The following is a 16,527-nucleotide window of genomic DNA, read 5'->3' as shown; positions in this document are numbered from 1 at the left end:
TGTTGTGGCCCAGTCTTTTGCAGTTGGACGACAAGAGTGGTACACAGTAGTAAAGTGCGAGGCAGTGAGTTGGCATGAACAGTCGAGTGCACAATGGGTCTTCAGATGTGCTTGTTACCTCAGGTGCTGTGTGATTGTCGACATGGAGTGAAAACGGAGCAACTTGTGACTGTCCCTTCAATTTAAGACGTTAAAAACGGACGGAATTTGCAGTCGTAATACCAGAGCATCGAAACTACTTGGAACTCTTGCGTATGTGAACGTGTCCGCGCCTTTGTACTCTGGTCCCTTCACCCCTGCAAACCAACCAACCATCGTGTCCGTGCACATAAGAGTAGCAAAGAACGGAGAACAGCGCAGCTTGGTTGTGCTTGGGGGCGTAGCTCAGTTGGTAGAGCGTTCGCTTTGCATGTGAAAGGTCCCGGGTTCAAACCCCGGCGCCTCCATGTTTTGTGGTCAGTGCGTTTTAAGTGTTGGTCGCTGCGAGCCTAAAGGCACGCAAGATGTTGCAAAGCCAGCGTCACAGACTCGTATACTGACGTAAGGAGAGCAAGACGTAAATGTGAGGACCGGCTGTTGTCGAGGTGTCATCGAGTGCAAATCTGCCTTAGGTATAACGGCCTAACCTCAATGAAGTCTAGAGAGTGGACAACACGTTCGTCTACCTCAGAGCGTTGGCCGAACGCTATTTTCGACGTCGTGCGTGCCACTTTGATTTTGGCCAACTACGATTCGATACAGAATGCAGGAAACCTGAAAGACACCCTCACGGACACATTGAGAGTAGTGTTTGTCAGCGGAATAATGGGAGTGCAAGGGTCTGTGCCATTGATATGGCTGTATGTAGCGCAGTTCGTCAGCAGGGGGCGTAGCTCAGATGGTAGAGCGCTCGCTTAGCATGCGAGAGGTACTGGGATCGATACCCAGCGCCTCCAGAATTTTTAACACACCAACATGCGCACACTGCCATGCAAGTGGAATAATTCACAGCCAGAAAATGTGTCAAGGCAGATACGAGCCAACGATTAGCAGCCACAATTGGCAAGCGTGCTGTAATGCGCACGAAGCACCCTCCTCCCACCACTACACTTAATTTAGAAACAGTACAAGTGTTCCCATAAGATTCTCAAACCTATGTCGCAAAGATCAGCCTTGCGCCGAATTCACAAAAATCCCACTGCACATTCCAATTCTTGACGTGCAGTCGGCTGCTACTGGTGTTGCTAGTTGTGACTGCTGATGACAGATGCCGTAGCAATCAATTCATGGAGTGAGTTGTATGTTTTGCGATACTCTGTCTCTGACAAGCAAGCAGAGGTGACATAGGCGCGAACACAGGAAGCTTGCAGCCCCTCGCTGCCTGCAGACACCGAACAGCCACACTAGGAGGGCGGCCTAAGTCGTAGGCGAAATGTGCTCATTCGCTTGTGTGCGACGTCAAGCTCTAAATAAGGCTGTCACTAGCGTGAGCGTCGTGTAAAGTCGGAAAAGTCGTCTGCGTGGGTGAGTGGCATGTTTGGGGAGCGTTTCGTAGTTTGCGCAGTGCAATGGAGACGCGGAAAGTTGTTGTGGCCCAGTCTTTTGCAGTTGGACGACAAGAGTGGTACACAGTAGTAAAGTGCGAGGCAGTGAGTTGGCATGAACAGTCGAGTGCACAATGGGTCTTCAGATGTGCTTGTTACCTCAGGTGCTGTGTGATTGTCGACATGGAGTGAAAACGGAGCAACTTGTGACTGTCCCTTCAATTTAAGACGTTAAAAACGGACGGAATTTGCAGTCGTAATACCAGAGCATCGAAACTACTTGGAACTCTTGCGTATGTGAACGTGTCCGCGCCTTTGTACTCTGGTCCCTTCACCCCTGCAAACCAACCAACCATCGTGTCCGTGCACATAAGAGTAGCAAAGAACGGAGAACAGCGCAGCTTGGTTGTGCTTGGGGGCGTAGCTCAGTTGGTAGAGCGTTCGCTTTGCATGTGAAAGGTCCCGGGTTCAAACCCCGGCGCCTCCATGTTTTGTGGTCAGTGCGTGGTAAGTGTTGGTCGCGGCGAGCCTAAAGGCACGCAAGATGTTGCAAAGCCAGCGTCACAGACTCGTATACTGACGTAAGGAGAGCAAGACGTAAATGTGAGGACCGGCTGTTGTCGAGGTGTCATCGAGTGCAAATCTGCCTTAGGTATAACGGCCTAACCTCAATGAAGTCTAGAGAGTGGACAACACGTTCGTCTACCTCAGAGCGTTGGCCGAACGCTATTTTCGACGTCGTGCGTGCCACTTTGATTTTGGCCAACTACGATTCGATACAGAATGCAGGAAACCTGAAAGACACCCTCACGGACACATTGAGAGTAGTGTTTGTCAGCGGAATAATGGGAGTGCAAGGGTCTGTGCCATTGATATGGCTGTATGTAGAGCAGTTCGTCAGCAGGGGGCGTAGCTCAGATGGTAGAGCGCTCGCTTAGCATGCGAGAGGTACTGGGATCGATACCCAGCGCCTCCAGAATTTTTAACACACCAACATGCGCACACTGCCATGCAAGTGGAATAATTCACAGCCAGAAAATGTGTCAAGGCAGATACGAGCCAACGATTAGCAGCCACAATTGGCAAGCGTGCTGTAATGCGCACGAAGCACCCTCCTCCCACCACTACACTTAATTTAGAAACAGTACAAGTGTTCCCATAAGATTCTCAAACCTATGTCGCAAAGATCAGCCTTGCGCCGAATTCACAAAAATCCCACTGCACATTCCAATTCTTGACGTGCAGTCGGCTGCTACTGGTGTTGCTAGTTGTGACTGCTGATGACAGATGCCGTAGCAATCAATTCATGGAGTGAGTTGTATGTTTTGCGATACTCTGTCTCTGACAAGCAAGCAGAGGTGACATAGGCGCGAACACAGGAAGCTTGCAGCCCCTCGCTGCCTGCAGACACCGAACAGCCACACTAGGAGGGCGGCCTAAGTCGTAGGCGAAATGTGCTCATTCGCTTGTGTGCGACGTCAAGCTCTAAATAAGGCTGTCACTAGCGTGAGCGTTGCGTGAGCGTCGTGTAAAGTCGGAAAAGTCGTCTGCGTGGGTGAGTGGCATGTTTGGGGAGCGTTTCGTAGTTTGTGCAGTGCAATGGAGACGCGGAAAGTTGTTGTGGCCCAGTCTTTTGCAGTTGGACGACAAGAGTGGTACACAGTAGTAAAGTGCGAGGCAGTGAGTTGGCATGAACAGTCGAGTGCACAATGGGTCTTCAGATGTGCTTGTTACCTCAGGTGCTGTGTGATTGTCGACATGGAGTGAAAACGGAGCAACTTGTGACTGTCCCTTCAATTTAAGACGTTAAAAACGGACGGAATTTGCAGTCGTAATACCAGAGCATCGAAACTACTTGGAACTCTTGCGTATGTGAACGTGTCCGCGCCTTTGTACTCTGGTCCCTTCACCCCTGCAAACCAACCAACCATCGTGTCCGTGCACATAAGAGTAGCAAAGAACGGAGAACAGCGCAGCTTGGTTGTGCTTGGGGGCGTAGCTCAGTTGGTAGAGCGTTCGCTTTGCATGTGAAAGGTCCCGGGTTCAAACCCCGGCGCCTCCATGTTTTGTGGTCAGTGCGTGGTAAGTGTTGGTCGCGGCGAGCCTAAAGGCACGCAAGATGTTGCAAAGCCAGCGTCACAGACTCGTATACTGACGTAAGGAGAGCAAGACGTAAATGTGAGGACCGGCTGTTGTCGAGGTGTCATCGAGTGCAAATCTGCCTTAGGTATAACGGCCTAACCTCAATGAAGTCTAGAGAGTGGACAACACGTTCGTCTACCTCAGAGCGTTGGCCGAACGCTATTTTCGACGTCGTGCGTGCCACTTTGATTTTGGCCAACTACGATTCGATACAGAATGCAGGAAACCTGAAAGACACCCTCACGGGCACATTGAGAGTAGTGTTTGTCAGCGGAATAATGGGAGTGCAAGGGTCTGTGCCATTGATATGGCTGTATGTAGCGCAGTTCGTCAGCAGGGGGCGTAGCTCAGATGGTAGAGCGCTCGCTTAGCATGCGAGAGGTACTGGGATCGATACCCAGCGCCTCCAGAATTTTTAACACACCAACATGCGCACACTGCCATGCAAGTGGAATAATTCACAGCCAGAAAATGTGTCAAGGCAGATACGAGCCAACGATTAGCAGCCACAATTGGCAAGCGTGCTGTAATGCGCACGAAGCACCCTCCTCCCACCACTACACTTAATTTAGAAACAGTACAAGTGTTCCCATAAGATTCTCAAACCTATGTCGCAAAGATCAGCCTTGCGCCGAATTCACAAAAATCCCACTGCACATTCCAATTCTTGACGTGCAGTCGGCTGCTACTGGTGTTGCTAGTTGTGACTGCTGATGACAGATGCCGTAGCAATCAATTCATGGAGTGAGTTGTATGTTTTGCGATACTCTGTCTCTGACAAGCAAGCAGAGGTGACATAGGCGCGAACACAGGAAGCTTGCAGCCCCTCGCTGCCTGCAGACACCGAACAGCCACACTAGGAGGGCGGCCTAAGTCGTAGGCGAAATGTGCTCATTCGCTTGTGTGCGACGTCAAGCTCTAAATAAGGCTGTCACTAGCGTGAGCGTTGCGTGAGCGTCGTGTAAAGTCGGAAAAGTCGTCTGCGTGGGTGAGTGGCATGTTTGGGGAGCGTTTCGTAGTTTGCGCAGTGCAATGGAGACGCGGAAAGTTGTTGTGGCCCAGTCTTTTGCAGTTGGACGACAAGAGTGGTACACAGTAGTAAAGTGCGAGGCAGTGAGTTGGCATGAACAGTCGAGTGCACAATGGGTCTTCAGATGTGCTTGTTACCTCAGGTGCTGTGTGATTGTCGACATGGAGTGAAAACGGAGCAACTTGTGACTGTCCCTTCAATTTAAGACGTTAAAAACGGACGGAATTTGCAGTCGTAATACCAGAGCATCGAAACTACTTGGAACTCTTGCGTATGTGAACGTGTCCGCGCCTTTGTACTCTGGTCCCTTCACCCCTGCAAACCAACCAACCATCGTGTCCGTGCACATAAGAGTAGCAAAGAACGGAGAACAGCGCAGCTTGGTTGTGCTTGGGGGCGTAGCTCAGTTGGTAGAGCGTTCGCTTTGCATGTGAAAGGTCCCGGGTTCAAACCCCGGCGCCTCCATGTTTTGTGGTCAGTGCGTGGTAAGTGTTGGTCGCGGCGAGCCTAAAGGCACGCAAGATGTTGCAAAGCCAGCGTCACAGACTCGTATACTGACGTAAGGAGAGCAAGACGTAAATGTGAGGACCGGCTGTTGTCGAGGTGTCATCGAGTGCAAATCTGCCTTAGGTATAACGGCCTAACCTCAATGAAGTCTAGAGAGTGGACAACACGTTCGTCTACCTCAGAGCGTTGGCCGAACGCTATTTTCGACGTCGTGCGTGCCACTTTGATTTTGGCCAACTACGATTCGATACAGAATGCAGGAAACCTGAAAGACACCCTCACGGACACATTGAGAGTAGTGTTTGTCAGCGGAATAATGGGAGTGCAAGGGTCTGTGCCATTGATATGGCTGTATGTAGCGCAGTTCGTCAGCAGGGGGCGTAGCTCAGATGGTAGAGCGCTCGCTTAGCATGCGAGAGGTACTGGGATCGATACCCAGCGCCTCCAGAATTTTTAACACACCAACATGCGCACACTGCCATGCAAGTGGAATAATTCACAGCCAGAAAATGTGTCAAGGCAGATACGAGCCAACGATTAGCAGCCACAATTGGCAAGCGTGCTGTAATGCGCACGAAGCACCCTCCTCCCACCACTACACTTAATTTAGAAACAGTACAAGTGTTCCCATAAGATTCTCAAACCTATGTCGCAAAGATCAGCCTTGCGCCGAATTCACAAAAATCCCACTGCACATTCCAATTCTTGACGTGCAGTCGGCTGCTACTGGTGTTGCTAGTTGTGACTGCTGATGACAGATGCCGTAGCAATCAATTCATGGAGTGAGTTGTATGTTTTGCGATACTCTGTCTCTGACAAGCAAGCAGAGGTGACATAGGCGCGAACACAGGAAGCTTGCAGCCCCTCGCTGCCTGCAGACACCGAACAGCCACACTAGGAGGGCGGCCTAAGTCGTAGGCGAAATGTGCTCATTCGCTTGTGTGCGACGTCAAGCTCTAAATAAGGCTGTCACTAGCGTGAGCGTTGCGTGAGCGTCGTGTAAAGTCGGAAAAGTCGTCTGCGTGGGTGAGTGGCATGTTTGGGGAGCGTTTCGTAGTTTGCGCAGTGCAATGGAGACGCGGAAAGTTGTTGTGGCCCAGTCTTTTGCAGTTGGACGACAAGAGTGGTACACAGTAGTAAAGTGCGAGGCAGTGAGTTGGCATGAACAGTCGAGTGCACAATGGGTCTTCAGATGTGCTTGTTACCTCAGGTGCTGTGTGATTGTCGACATGGAGTGAAAACGGAGCAACTTGTGACTGTCCCTTCAATTTAAGACGTTAAAAACGGACGGAATTTGCAGTCGTAATACCAGAGCATCGAAACTACTTGGAACTCTTGCGTATGTGAACGTGTCCGCGCCTTTGTACTCTGGTCCCTTCACCCCTGCAAACCAACCAACCATCGTGTCCGTGCACATAAGAGTAGCAAAGAACGGAGAACAGCGCAGCTTGGTTGTGCTTGGGGGCGTAGCTCAGTTGGTAGAGCGTTCGCTTTGCATGTGAAAGGTCCCGGGTTCAAACCCCGGCGCCTCCATGTTTTGTGGTCAGTGCGTGGTAAGTGTTGGTCGCGGCGAGCCTAAAGGCACGCAAGATGTTGCAAAGCCAGCGTCACAGACTCGTATACTGACGTAAGGAGAGCAAGACGTAAATGTGAGGACCGGCTGTTGTCGAGGTGTCATCGAGTGCAAATCTGCCTTAGGTATAACGGCCTAACCTCAATGAAGTCTAGAGAGTGGACAACACGTTCGTCTACCTCAGAGCGTTGGCCGAACGCTATTTTCGACGTCGTGCGTGCCACTTTGATTTTGGCCAACTACGATTCGATACAGAATGCAGGAAACCTGAAAGACACCCTCACGGGCACATTGAGAGTAGTGTTTGTCAGCGGAATAATGGGAGTGCAAGGGTCTGTGCCATTGATATGGCTGTATGTAGCGCAGTTCGTCAGCAGGGGGCGTAGCTCAGATGGTAGAGCGCTCGCTTAGCATGCGAGAGGTACTGGGATCGATACCCAGCGCCTCCAGAATTTTTAACACACCAACATGCGCACACTGCCATGCAAGTGGAATAATTCACAGCCAGAAAATGTGTCAAGGCAGATACGAGCCAACGATTAGCAGCCACAATTGGCAAGCGTGCTGTAATGCGCACGAAGCACCCTCCTCCCACCACTACACTTAATTTAGAAACAGTACAAGTGTTCCCATAAGATTCTCAAACCTATGTCGCAAAGATCAGCCTTGCGCCGAATTCACAAAAATCCCACTGCACATTCCAATTCTTGACGTGCAGTCGGCTGCTACTGGTGTTGCTAGTTGTGACTGCTGATGACAGATGCCGTAGCAATCAATTCATGGAGTGAGTTGTATGTTTTGCGATACTCTGTCTCTGACAAGCAAGCAGAGGTGACATAGGCGCGAACACAGGAAGCTTGCAGCCCCTCGCTGCCTGCAGACACCGAACAGCCACACTAGGAGGGCGGCCTAAGTCGTAGGCGAAATGTGCTCATTCGCTTGTGTGCGACGTCAAGCTCTAAATAAGGCTGTCACTAGCGTGAGCGTTGCGTGAGCGTCGTGTAAAGTCGGAAAAGTCGTCTGCGTGGGTGAGTGGCATGTTTGGGGAGCGTTTCGTAGTTTGCGCAGTGCAATGGAGACGCGGAAAGTTGTTGTGGCCCAGTCTTTTGCAGTTGGACGACAAGAGTGGTACACAGTAGTAAAGTGCGAGGCAGTGAGTTGGCATGAACAGTCGAGTGCACAATGGGTCTTCAGATGTGCTTGTTACCTCAGGTGCTGTGTGATTGTCGACATGGAGTGAAAACGGAGCAACTTGTGACTGTCCCTTCAATTTAAGACGTTAAAAACGGACGGAATTTGCAGTCGTAATACCAGAGCATCGAAACTACTTGGAACTCTTGCGTATGTGAACGTGTCCGCGCCTTTGTACTCTGGTCCCTTCACCCCTGCAAACCAACCAACCATCGTGTCCGTGCACATAAGAGTAGCAAAGAACGGAGAACAGCGCAGCTTGGTTGTGCTTGGGGGCGTAGCTCAGTTGGTAGAGCGTTCGCTTTGCATGTGAAAGGTCCCGGGTTCAAACCCCGGCGCCTCCATGTTTTGTGGTCAGTGCGTGGTAAGTGTTGGTCGCGGCGAGCCTAAAGGCACGCAAGATGTTGCAAAGCCAGCGTCACAGACTCGTATACTGACGTAAGGAGAGCAAGACGTAAATGTGAGGACCGGCTGTTGTCGAGGTGTCATCGAGTGCAAATCTGCCTTAGGTATAACGGCCTAACCTCAATGAAGTCTAGAGAGTGGACAACACGTTCGTCTACCTCAGAGCGTTGGCCGAACGCTATTTTCGACGTCGTGCGTGCCACTTTGATTTTGGCCAACTACGATTCGATACAGAATGCAGGAAACCTGAAAGACACCCTCACGGACACATTGAGAGTAGTGTTTGTCAGCGGAATAATGGGAGTGCAAGGGTCTGTGCCATTGATATGGCTGTATGTAGCGCAGTTCGTCAGCAGGGGGCGTAGCTCAGATGGTAGAGCGCTCGCTTAGCATGCGAGAGGTACTGGGATCGATACCCAGCGCCTCCAGAATTTTTAACACACCAACATGCGCACACTGCCATGCAAGTGGAATAATTCACAGCCAGAAAATGTGTCAAGGCAGATACGAGCCAACGATTAGCAGCCACAATTGGCAAGCGTGCTGTAATGCGCACGAAGCACCCTCCTCCCACCACTACACTTAATTTAGAAACAGTACAAGTGTTCCCATAAGATTCTCAAACCTATGTCGCAAAGATCAGCCTTGCGCCGAATTCACAAAAATCCCACTGCACATTCCAATTCTTGACGTGCAGTCGGCTGCTACTGGTGTTGCTAGTTGTGACTGCTGATGACAGATGCCGTAGCAATCAATTCATGGAGTGAGTTGTATGTTTTGCGATACTCTGTCTCTGACAAGCAAGCAGAGGTGACATAGGCGCGAACACAGGAAGCTTGCAGCCCCTCGCTGCCTGCAGACACCGAACAGCCACACTAGGAGGGCGGCCTAAGTCGTAGGCGAAATGTGCTCATTCGCTTGTGTGCGACGTCAAGCTCTAAATAAGGCTGTCACTAGCGTGAGCGTTGCGTGAGCGTCGTGTAAAGTCGGAAAAGTCGTCTGCGTGGGTGAGTGGCATGTTTGGGGAGCGTTTCGTAGTTTGCGCAGTGCAATGGAGACGCGGAAAGTTGTTGTGGCCCAGTCTTTTGCAGTTGGACGACAAGAGTGGTACACAGTAGTAAAGTGCGAGGCAGTGAGTTGGCATGAACAGTCGAGTGCACAATGGGTCTTCAGATGTGCTTGTTACCTCAGGTGCTGTGTGATTGTCGACATGGAGTGAAAACGGAGCAACTTGTGACTGTCCCTTCAATTTAAGACGTTAAAAACGGACGGAATTTGCAGTCGTAATACCAGAGCATCGAAACTACTTGGAACTCTTGCGTATGTGAACGTGTCCGCGCCTTTGTACTCTGGTCCCTTCACCCCTGCAAACCAACCAACCATCGTGTCCGTGCACATAAGAGTAGCAAAGAACGGAGAACAGCGCAGCTTGGTTGTGCTTGGGGGCGTAGCTCAGTTGGTAGAGCGTTCGCTTTGCATGTGAAAGGTCCCGGGTTCAAACCCCGGCGCCTCCATGTTTTGTGGTCAGTGCGTGGTAAGTGTTGGTCGCGGCGAGCCTAAAGGCACGCAAGATGTTGCAAAGCCAGCGTCACAGACTCGTATACTGACGTAAGGAGAGCAAGACGTAAATGTGAGGACCGGCTGTTGTCGAGGTGTCATCGAGTGCAAATCTGCCTTAGGTATAACGGCCTAACCTCAATGAAGTCTAGAGAGTGGACAACACGTTCGTCTACCTCAGAGCGTTGGCCGAACGCTATTTTCGACGTCGTGCGTGCCACTTTGATTTTGGCCAACTACGATTCGATACAGAATGCAGGAAACCTGAAAGACACCCTCACGGGCACATTGAGAGTAGTGTTTGTCAGCGGAATAATGGGAGTGCAAGGGTCTGTGCCATTGATATGGCTGTATGTAGCGCAGTTCGTCAGCAGGGGGCGTAGCTCAGATGGTAGAGCGCTCGCTTAGCATGCGAGAGGTACTGGGATCGATACCCAGCGCCTCCAGAATTTTTAACACACCAACATGCGCACACTGCCATGCAAGTGGAATAATTCACAGCCAGAAAATGTGTCAAGGCAGATACGAGCCAACGATTAGCAGCCACAATTGGCAAGCGTGCTGTAATGCGCACGAAGCACCCTCCTCCCACCACTACACTTAATTTAGAAACAGTACAAGTGTTCCCATAAGATTCTCAAACCTATGTCGCAAAGATCAGCCTTGCGCCGAATTCACAAAAATCCCACTGCACATTCCAATTCTTGACGTGCAGTCGGCTGCTACTGGTGTTGCTAGTTGTGACTGCTGATGACAGATGCCGTAGCAATCAATTCATGGAGTGAGTTGTATGTTTTGCGATACTCTGTCTCTGACAAGCAAGCAGAGGTGACATAGGCGCGAACACAGGAAGCTTGCAGCCCCTCGCTGCCTGCAGACACCGAACAGCCACACTAGGAGGGCGGCCTAAGTCGTAGGCGAAATGTGCTCATTCGCTTGTGTGCGACGTCAAGCTCTAAATAAGGCTGTCACTAGCGTGAGCGTTGCGTGAGCGTCGTGTAAAGTCGGAAAAGTCGTCTGCGTGGGTGAGTGGCATGTTTGGGGAGCGTTTCGTAGTTTGCGCAGTGCAATGGAGACGCGGAAAGTTGTTGTGGCCCAGTCTTTTGCAGTTGGACGACAAGAGTGGTACACAGTAGTAAAGTGCGAGGCAGTGAGTTGGCATGAACAGTCGAGTGCACAATGGGTCTTCAGATGTGCTTGTTACCTCAGGTGCTGTGTGATTGTCGACATGGAGTGAAAACGGAGCAACTTGTGACTGTCCCTTCAATTTAAGACGTTAAAAACGGACGGAATTTGCAGTCGTAATACCAGAGCATCGAAACTACTTGGAACTCTTGCGTATGTGAACGTGTCCGCGCCTTTGTACTCTGGTCCCTTCACCCCTGCAAACCAACCAACCATCGTGTCCGTGCACATAAGAGTAGCAAAGAACGGAGAACAGCGCAGCTTGGTTGTGCTTGGGGGCGTAGCTCAGTTGGTAGAGCGTTCGCTTTGCATGTGAAAGGTCCCGGGTTCAAACCCCGGCGCCTCCATGTTTTGTGGTCAGTGCGTGGTAAGTGTTGGTCGCGGCGAGCCTAAAGGCACGCAAGATGTTGCAAAGCCAGCGTCACAGACTCGTATACTGACGTAAGGAGAGCAAGACGTAAATGTGAGGACCGGCTGTTGTCGAGGTGTCATCGAGTGCAAATCTGCCTTAGGTATAACGGCCTAACCTCAATGAAGTCTAGAGAGTGGACAACACGTTCGTCTACCTCAGAGCGTTGGCCGAACGCTATTTTCGACGTCGTGCGTGCCACTTTGATTTTGGCCAACTACGATTCGATACAGAATGCAGGAAACCTGAAAGACACCCTCACGGACACATTGAGAGTAGTGTTTGTCAGCGGAATAATGGGAGTGCAAGGGTCTGTGCCATTGATATGGCTGTATGTAGCGCAGTTCGTCAGCAGGGGGCGTAGCTCAGATGGTAGAGCGCTCGCTTAGCATGCGAGAGGTACTGGGATCGATACCCAGCGCCTCCAGAATTTTTAACACACCAACATGCGCACACTGCCATGCAAGTGGAATAATTCACAGCCAGAAAATGTGTCAAGGCAGATACGAGCCAACGATTAGCAGCCACAATTGGCAAGCGTGCTGTAATGCGCACGAAGCACCCTCCTCCCACCACTACACTTAATTTAGAAACAGTACAAGTGTTCCCATAAGATTCTCAAACCTATGTCGCAAAGATCAGCCTTGCGCCGAATTCACAAAAATCCCACTGCACATTCCAATTCTTGACGTGCAGTCGGCTGCTACTGGTGTTGCTAGTTGTGACTGCTGATGACAGATGCCGTAGCAATCAATTCATGGAGTGAGTTGTATGTTTTGCGATACTCTGTCTCTGACAAGCAAGCAGAGGTGACATAGGCGCGAACACAGGAAGCTTGCAGCCCCTCGCTGCCTGCAGACACCGAACAGCCACACTAGGAGGGCGGCCTAAGTCGTAGGCGAAATGTGCTCATTCGCTTGTGTGCGACGTCAAGCTCTAAATAAGGCTGTCACTAGCGTGAGCGTTGCGTGAGCGTCGTGTAAAGTCGGAAAAGTCGTCTGCGTGGGTGAGTGGCATGTTTGGGGAGCGTTTCGTAGTTTGCGCAGTGCAATGGAGACGCGGAAAGTTGTTGTGGCCCAGTCTTTTGCAGTTGGACGACAAGAGTGGTACACAGTAGTAAAGTGCGAGGCAGTGAGTTGGCATGAACAGTCGAGTGCACAATGGGTCTTCAGATGTGCTTGTTACCTCAGGTGCTGTGTGATTGTCGACATGGAGTGAAAACGGAGCAACTTGTGACTGTCCCTTCAATTTAAGACGTTAAAAACGGACGGAATTTGCAGTCGTAATACCAGAGCATCGAAACTACTTGGAACTCTTGCGTATGTGAACGTGTCCGCGCCTTTGTACTCTGGTCCCTTCACCCCTGCAAACCAACCAACCATCGTGTCCGTGCACATAAGAGTAGCAAAGAACGGAGAACAGCGCAGCTTGGTTGTGCTTGGGGGCGTAGCTCAGTTGGTAGAGCGTTCGCTTTGCATGTGAAAGGTCCCGGGTTCAAACCCCGGCGCCTCCATGTTTTGTGGTCAGTGCGTGGTAAGTGTTGGTCGCGGCGAGCCTAAAGGCACGCAAGATGTTGCAAAGCCAGCGTCACAGACTCGTATACTGACGTAAGGAGAGCAAGACGTAAATGTGAGGACCGGCTGTTGTCGAGGTGTCATCGAGTGCAAATCTGCCTTAGGTATAACGGCCTAACCTCAATGAAGTCTAGAGAGTGGACAACACGTTCGTCTACCTCAGAGCGTTGGCCGAACGCTATTTTCGACGTCGTGCGTGCCACTTTGATTTTGGCCAACTACGATTCGATACAGAATGCAGGAAACCTGAAAGACACCCTCACGGGCACATTGAGAGTAGTGTTTGTCAGCGGAATAATGGGAGTGCAAGGGTCTGTGCCATTGATATGGCTGTATGTAGCGCAGTTCGTCAGCAGGGGGCGTAGCTCAGATGGTAGAGCGCTCGCTTAGCATGCGAGAGGTACTGGGATCGATACCCAGCGCCTCCAGAATTTTTAACACACCAACATGCGCACACTGCCATGCAAGTGGAATAATTCACAGCCAGAAAATGTGTCAAGGCAGATACGAGCCAACGATTAGCAGCCACAATTGGCAAGCGTGCTGTAATGCGCACGAAGCACCCTCCTCCCACCACTACACTTAATTTAGAAACAGTACAAGTGTTCCCATAAGATTCTCAAACCTATGTCGCAAAGATCAGCCTTGCGCCGAATTCACAAAAATCCCACTGCACATTCCAATTCTTGACGTGCAGTCGGCTGCTACTGGTGTTGCTAGTTGTGACTGCTGATGACAGATGCCGTAGCAATCAATTCATGGAGTGAGTTGTATGTTTTGCGATACTCTGTCTCTGACAAGCAAGCAGAGGTGACATAGGCGCGAACACAGGAAGCTTGCAGCCCCTCGCTGCCTGCAGACACCGAACAGCCACACTAGGAGGGCGGCCTAAGTCGTAGGCGAAATGTGCTCATTCGCTTGTGTGCGACGTCAAGCTCTAAATAAGGCTGTCACTAGCGTGAGCGTTGCGTGAGCGTCGTGTAAAGTCGGAAAAGTCGTCTGCGTGGGTGAGTGGCATGTTTGGGGAGCGTTTCGTAGTTTGCGCAGTGCAATGGAGACGCGGAAAGTTGTTGTGGCCCAGTCTTTTGCAGTTGGACGACAAGAGTGGTACACAGTAGTAAAGTGCGAGGCAGTGAGTTGGCATGAACAGTCGAGTGCACAATGGGTCTTCAGATGTGCTTGTTACCTCAGGTGCTGTGTGATTGTCGACATGGAGTGAAAACGGAGCAACTTGTGACTGTCCCTTCAATTTAAGACGTTAAAAACGGACGGAATTTGCAGTCGTAATACCAGAGCATCGAAACTACTTGGAACTCTTGCGTATGTGAACGTGTCCGCGCCTTTGTACTCTGGTCCCTTCACCCCTGCAAACCAACCAACCATCGTGTCCGTGCACATAAGAGTAGCAAAGAACGGAGAACAGCGCAGCTTGGTTGTGCTTGGGGGCGTAGCTCAGTTGGTAGAGCGTTCGCTTTGCATGTGAAAGGTCCCGGGTTCAAACCCCGGCGCCTCCATGTTTTGTGGTCAGTGCGTGGTAAGTGTTGGTCGCGGCGAGCCTAAAGGCACGCAAGATGTTGCAAAGCCAGCGTCACAGACTCGTATACTGACGTAAGGAGAGCAAGACGTAAATGTGAGGACCGGCTGTTGTCGAGGTGTCATCGAGTGCAAATCTGCCTTAGGTATAACGGCCTAACCTCAATGAAGTCTAGAGAGTGGACAACACGTTCGTCTACCTCAGAGCGTTGGCCGAACGCTATTTTCGACGTCGTGCGTGCCACTTTGATTTTGGCCAACTACGATTCGATACAGAATGCAGGAAACCTGAAAGACACCCTCACGGACACATTGAGAGTAGTGTTTGTCAGCGGAATAATGGGAGTGCAAGGGTCTGTGCCATTGATATGGCTGTATGTAGCGCAGTTCGTCAGCAGGGGGCGTAGCTCAGATGGTAGAGCGCTCGCTTAGCATGCGAGAGGTACTGGGATCGATACCCAGCGCCTCCAGAATTTTTAACACACCAACATGCGCACACTGCCATGCAAGTGGAATAATTCACAGCCAGAAAATGTGTCAAGGCAGATACGAGCCAACGATTAGCAGCCACAATTGGCAAGCGTGCTGTAATGCGCACGAAGCACCCTCCTCCCACCACTACACTTAATTTAGAAACAGTACAAGTGTTCCCATAAGATTCTCAAACCTATGTCGCAAAGATCAGCCTTGCGCCGAATTCACAAAAATCCCACTGCACATTCCAATTCTTGACGTGCAGTCGGCTGCTACTGGTGTTGCTAGTTGTGACTGCTGATGACAGATGCCGTAGCAATCAATTCATGGAGTGAGTTGTATGTTTTGCGATACTCTGTCTCTGACAAGCAAGCAGAGGTGACATAGGCGCGAACACAGGAAGCTTGCAGCCCCTCGCTGCCTGCAGACACCGAACAGCCACACTAGGAGGGCGGCCTAAGTCGTAGGCGAAATGTGCTCATTCGCTTGTGTGCGACGTCAAGCTCTAAATAAGGCTGTCACTAGCGTGAGCGTTGCGTGAGCGTCGTGTAAAGTCGGAAAAGTCGTCTGCGTGGGTGAGTGGCATGTTTGGGGAGCGTTTCGTAGTTTGCGCAGTGCAATGGAGACGCGGAAAGTTGTTGTGGCCCAGTCTTTTGCAGTTGGACGACAAGAGTGGTACACAGTAGTAAAGTGCGAGGCAGTGAGTTGGCATGAACAGTCGAGTGCACAATGGGTCTTCAGATGTGCTTGTTACCTCAGGTGCTGTGTGATTGTCGACATGGAGTGAAAACGGAGCAACTTGTGACTGTCCCTTCAATTTAAGACGTTAAAAACGGACGGAATTTGCAGTCGTAATACCAGAGCATCGAAACTACTTGGAACTCTTGCGTATGTGAACGTGTCCGCGCCTTTGTACTCTGGTCCCTTCACCCCTGCAAACCAACCAACCATCGTGTCCGTGCACATAAGAGTAGCAAAGAACGGAGAACAGCGCAGCTTGGTTGTGCTTGGGGGCGTAGCTCAGTTGGTAGAGCGTTCGCTTTGCATGTGAAAGGTCCCGGGTTCAAACCCCGGCGCCTCCATGTTTTGTGGTCAGTGCGTGGTAAGTGTTGGTCGCGGCGAGCCTAAAGGCACGCAAGATGTTGCAAAGCCAGCGTCACAGACTCGTATACTGACGTAAGGAGAGCAAGACGTAAATGTGAGGACCGGCTGTTGTCGAGGTGTCATCGAGTGCAAATCTGCCTTAGGTATAACGGCCTAACCTCAATGAAGTCTAGAGAGTGGACAACACGTTCGTCTACCTCAGAGCGTTGGCCGAACGCTATTTTCGACGTCGTGCGTGCCACTTTGATTTTGGCCAACTACGATTCGATACAGAATGCAGGAAACCTGAAAGACACCCTCACGGACACATTGAGAGTAGT

General features: G+C 50.9%; 21 non-coding genes across 21 annotated transcripts; all 21 read left to right on the top strand.

Annotated features, from left to right (window-relative positions):
• Nucleotides 1-373: 373 nt before the first annotated feature.
• Trnaa-ugc lies at nucleotides 374-446 on the top strand. The gene has a single exon. It is a non-coding gene; the product is annotated as a tRNA-Ala (tRNA).
• A 416-nt stretch (nucleotides 447-862) lies between these two features.
• On the top strand, nucleotides 863-935 carry Trnaa-agc. Its single transcript has one exon. It is a non-coding gene; the product is annotated as a tRNA-Ala (tRNA).
• Nucleotides 936-1,937: 1,002 nt separating this feature from the next.
• Trnaa-ugc lies at nucleotides 1,938-2,010 on the top strand. Its single transcript has one exon. It is a non-coding gene; the product is annotated as a tRNA-Ala (tRNA).
• Nucleotides 2,011-2,426: 416 nt separating this feature from the next.
• Nucleotides 2,427-2,499, top strand: Trnaa-agc. The gene has a single exon. It is a non-coding gene; the product is annotated as a tRNA-Ala (tRNA).
• A 1,013-nt stretch (nucleotides 2,500-3,512) lies between these two features.
• On the top strand, nucleotides 3,513-3,585 carry Trnaa-ugc. The gene has a single exon. It is a non-coding gene; the product is annotated as a tRNA-Ala (tRNA).
• Nucleotides 3,586-4,001: 416 nt separating this feature from the next.
• Nucleotides 4,002-4,074, top strand: Trnaa-agc. The gene has a single exon. It is a non-coding gene; the product is annotated as a tRNA-Ala (tRNA).
• A 1,013-nt stretch (nucleotides 4,075-5,087) lies between these two features.
• Trnaa-ugc lies at nucleotides 5,088-5,160 on the top strand. The gene has a single exon. It is a non-coding gene; the product is annotated as a tRNA-Ala (tRNA).
• A 416-nt stretch (nucleotides 5,161-5,576) lies between these two features.
• Nucleotides 5,577-5,649, top strand: Trnaa-agc. Its single transcript has one exon. It is a non-coding gene; the product is annotated as a tRNA-Ala (tRNA).
• A 1,013-nt stretch (nucleotides 5,650-6,662) lies between these two features.
• On the top strand, nucleotides 6,663-6,735 carry Trnaa-ugc. Its single transcript has one exon. It is a non-coding gene; the product is annotated as a tRNA-Ala (tRNA).
• A 416-nt stretch (nucleotides 6,736-7,151) lies between these two features.
• Trnaa-agc lies at nucleotides 7,152-7,224 on the top strand. The gene has a single exon. It is a non-coding gene; the product is annotated as a tRNA-Ala (tRNA).
• Nucleotides 7,225-8,237: 1,013 nt separating this feature from the next.
• On the top strand, nucleotides 8,238-8,310 carry Trnaa-ugc. Its single transcript has one exon. It is a non-coding gene; the product is annotated as a tRNA-Ala (tRNA).
• Nucleotides 8,311-8,726: 416 nt separating this feature from the next.
• Nucleotides 8,727-8,799, top strand: Trnaa-agc. The gene has a single exon. It is a non-coding gene; the product is annotated as a tRNA-Ala (tRNA).
• A 1,013-nt stretch (nucleotides 8,800-9,812) lies between these two features.
• Trnaa-ugc lies at nucleotides 9,813-9,885 on the top strand. Its single transcript has one exon. It is a non-coding gene; the product is annotated as a tRNA-Ala (tRNA).
• A 416-nt stretch (nucleotides 9,886-10,301) lies between these two features.
• Trnaa-agc lies at nucleotides 10,302-10,374 on the top strand. The gene has a single exon. It is a non-coding gene; the product is annotated as a tRNA-Ala (tRNA).
• Nucleotides 10,375-11,387: 1,013 nt separating this feature from the next.
• Trnaa-ugc lies at nucleotides 11,388-11,460 on the top strand. The gene has a single exon. It is a non-coding gene; the product is annotated as a tRNA-Ala (tRNA).
• Nucleotides 11,461-11,876: 416 nt separating this feature from the next.
• On the top strand, nucleotides 11,877-11,949 carry Trnaa-agc. The gene has a single exon. It is a non-coding gene; the product is annotated as a tRNA-Ala (tRNA).
• Nucleotides 11,950-12,962: 1,013 nt separating this feature from the next.
• On the top strand, nucleotides 12,963-13,035 carry Trnaa-ugc. Its single transcript has one exon. It is a non-coding gene; the product is annotated as a tRNA-Ala (tRNA).
• Nucleotides 13,036-13,451: 416 nt separating this feature from the next.
• Nucleotides 13,452-13,524, top strand: Trnaa-agc. The gene has a single exon. It is a non-coding gene; the product is annotated as a tRNA-Ala (tRNA).
• A 1,013-nt stretch (nucleotides 13,525-14,537) lies between these two features.
• On the top strand, nucleotides 14,538-14,610 carry Trnaa-ugc. Its single transcript has one exon. It is a non-coding gene; the product is annotated as a tRNA-Ala (tRNA).
• Nucleotides 14,611-15,026: 416 nt separating this feature from the next.
• On the top strand, nucleotides 15,027-15,099 carry Trnaa-agc. Its single transcript has one exon. It is a non-coding gene; the product is annotated as a tRNA-Ala (tRNA).
• Nucleotides 15,100-16,112: 1,013 nt separating this feature from the next.
• Nucleotides 16,113-16,185, top strand: Trnaa-ugc. Its single transcript has one exon. It is a non-coding gene; the product is annotated as a tRNA-Ala (tRNA).
• The last annotated feature ends 342 nt before the right edge of the window (nucleotides 16,186-16,527 follow it).

Source organism: Schistocerca americana, chromosome 9 (assembly GCF_021461395.2).
Source record: "Schistocerca americana isolate TAMUIC-IGC-003095 chromosome 9, iqSchAmer2.1, whole genome shotgun sequence".
Taxonomy (NCBI): domain Eukaryota; kingdom Metazoa; phylum Arthropoda; class Insecta; order Orthoptera; family Acrididae; genus Schistocerca; species Schistocerca americana.
Note: the sequence above shows the minus strand (reverse complement) of the source record. Positions and strands in the feature narration are given on the sequence as shown.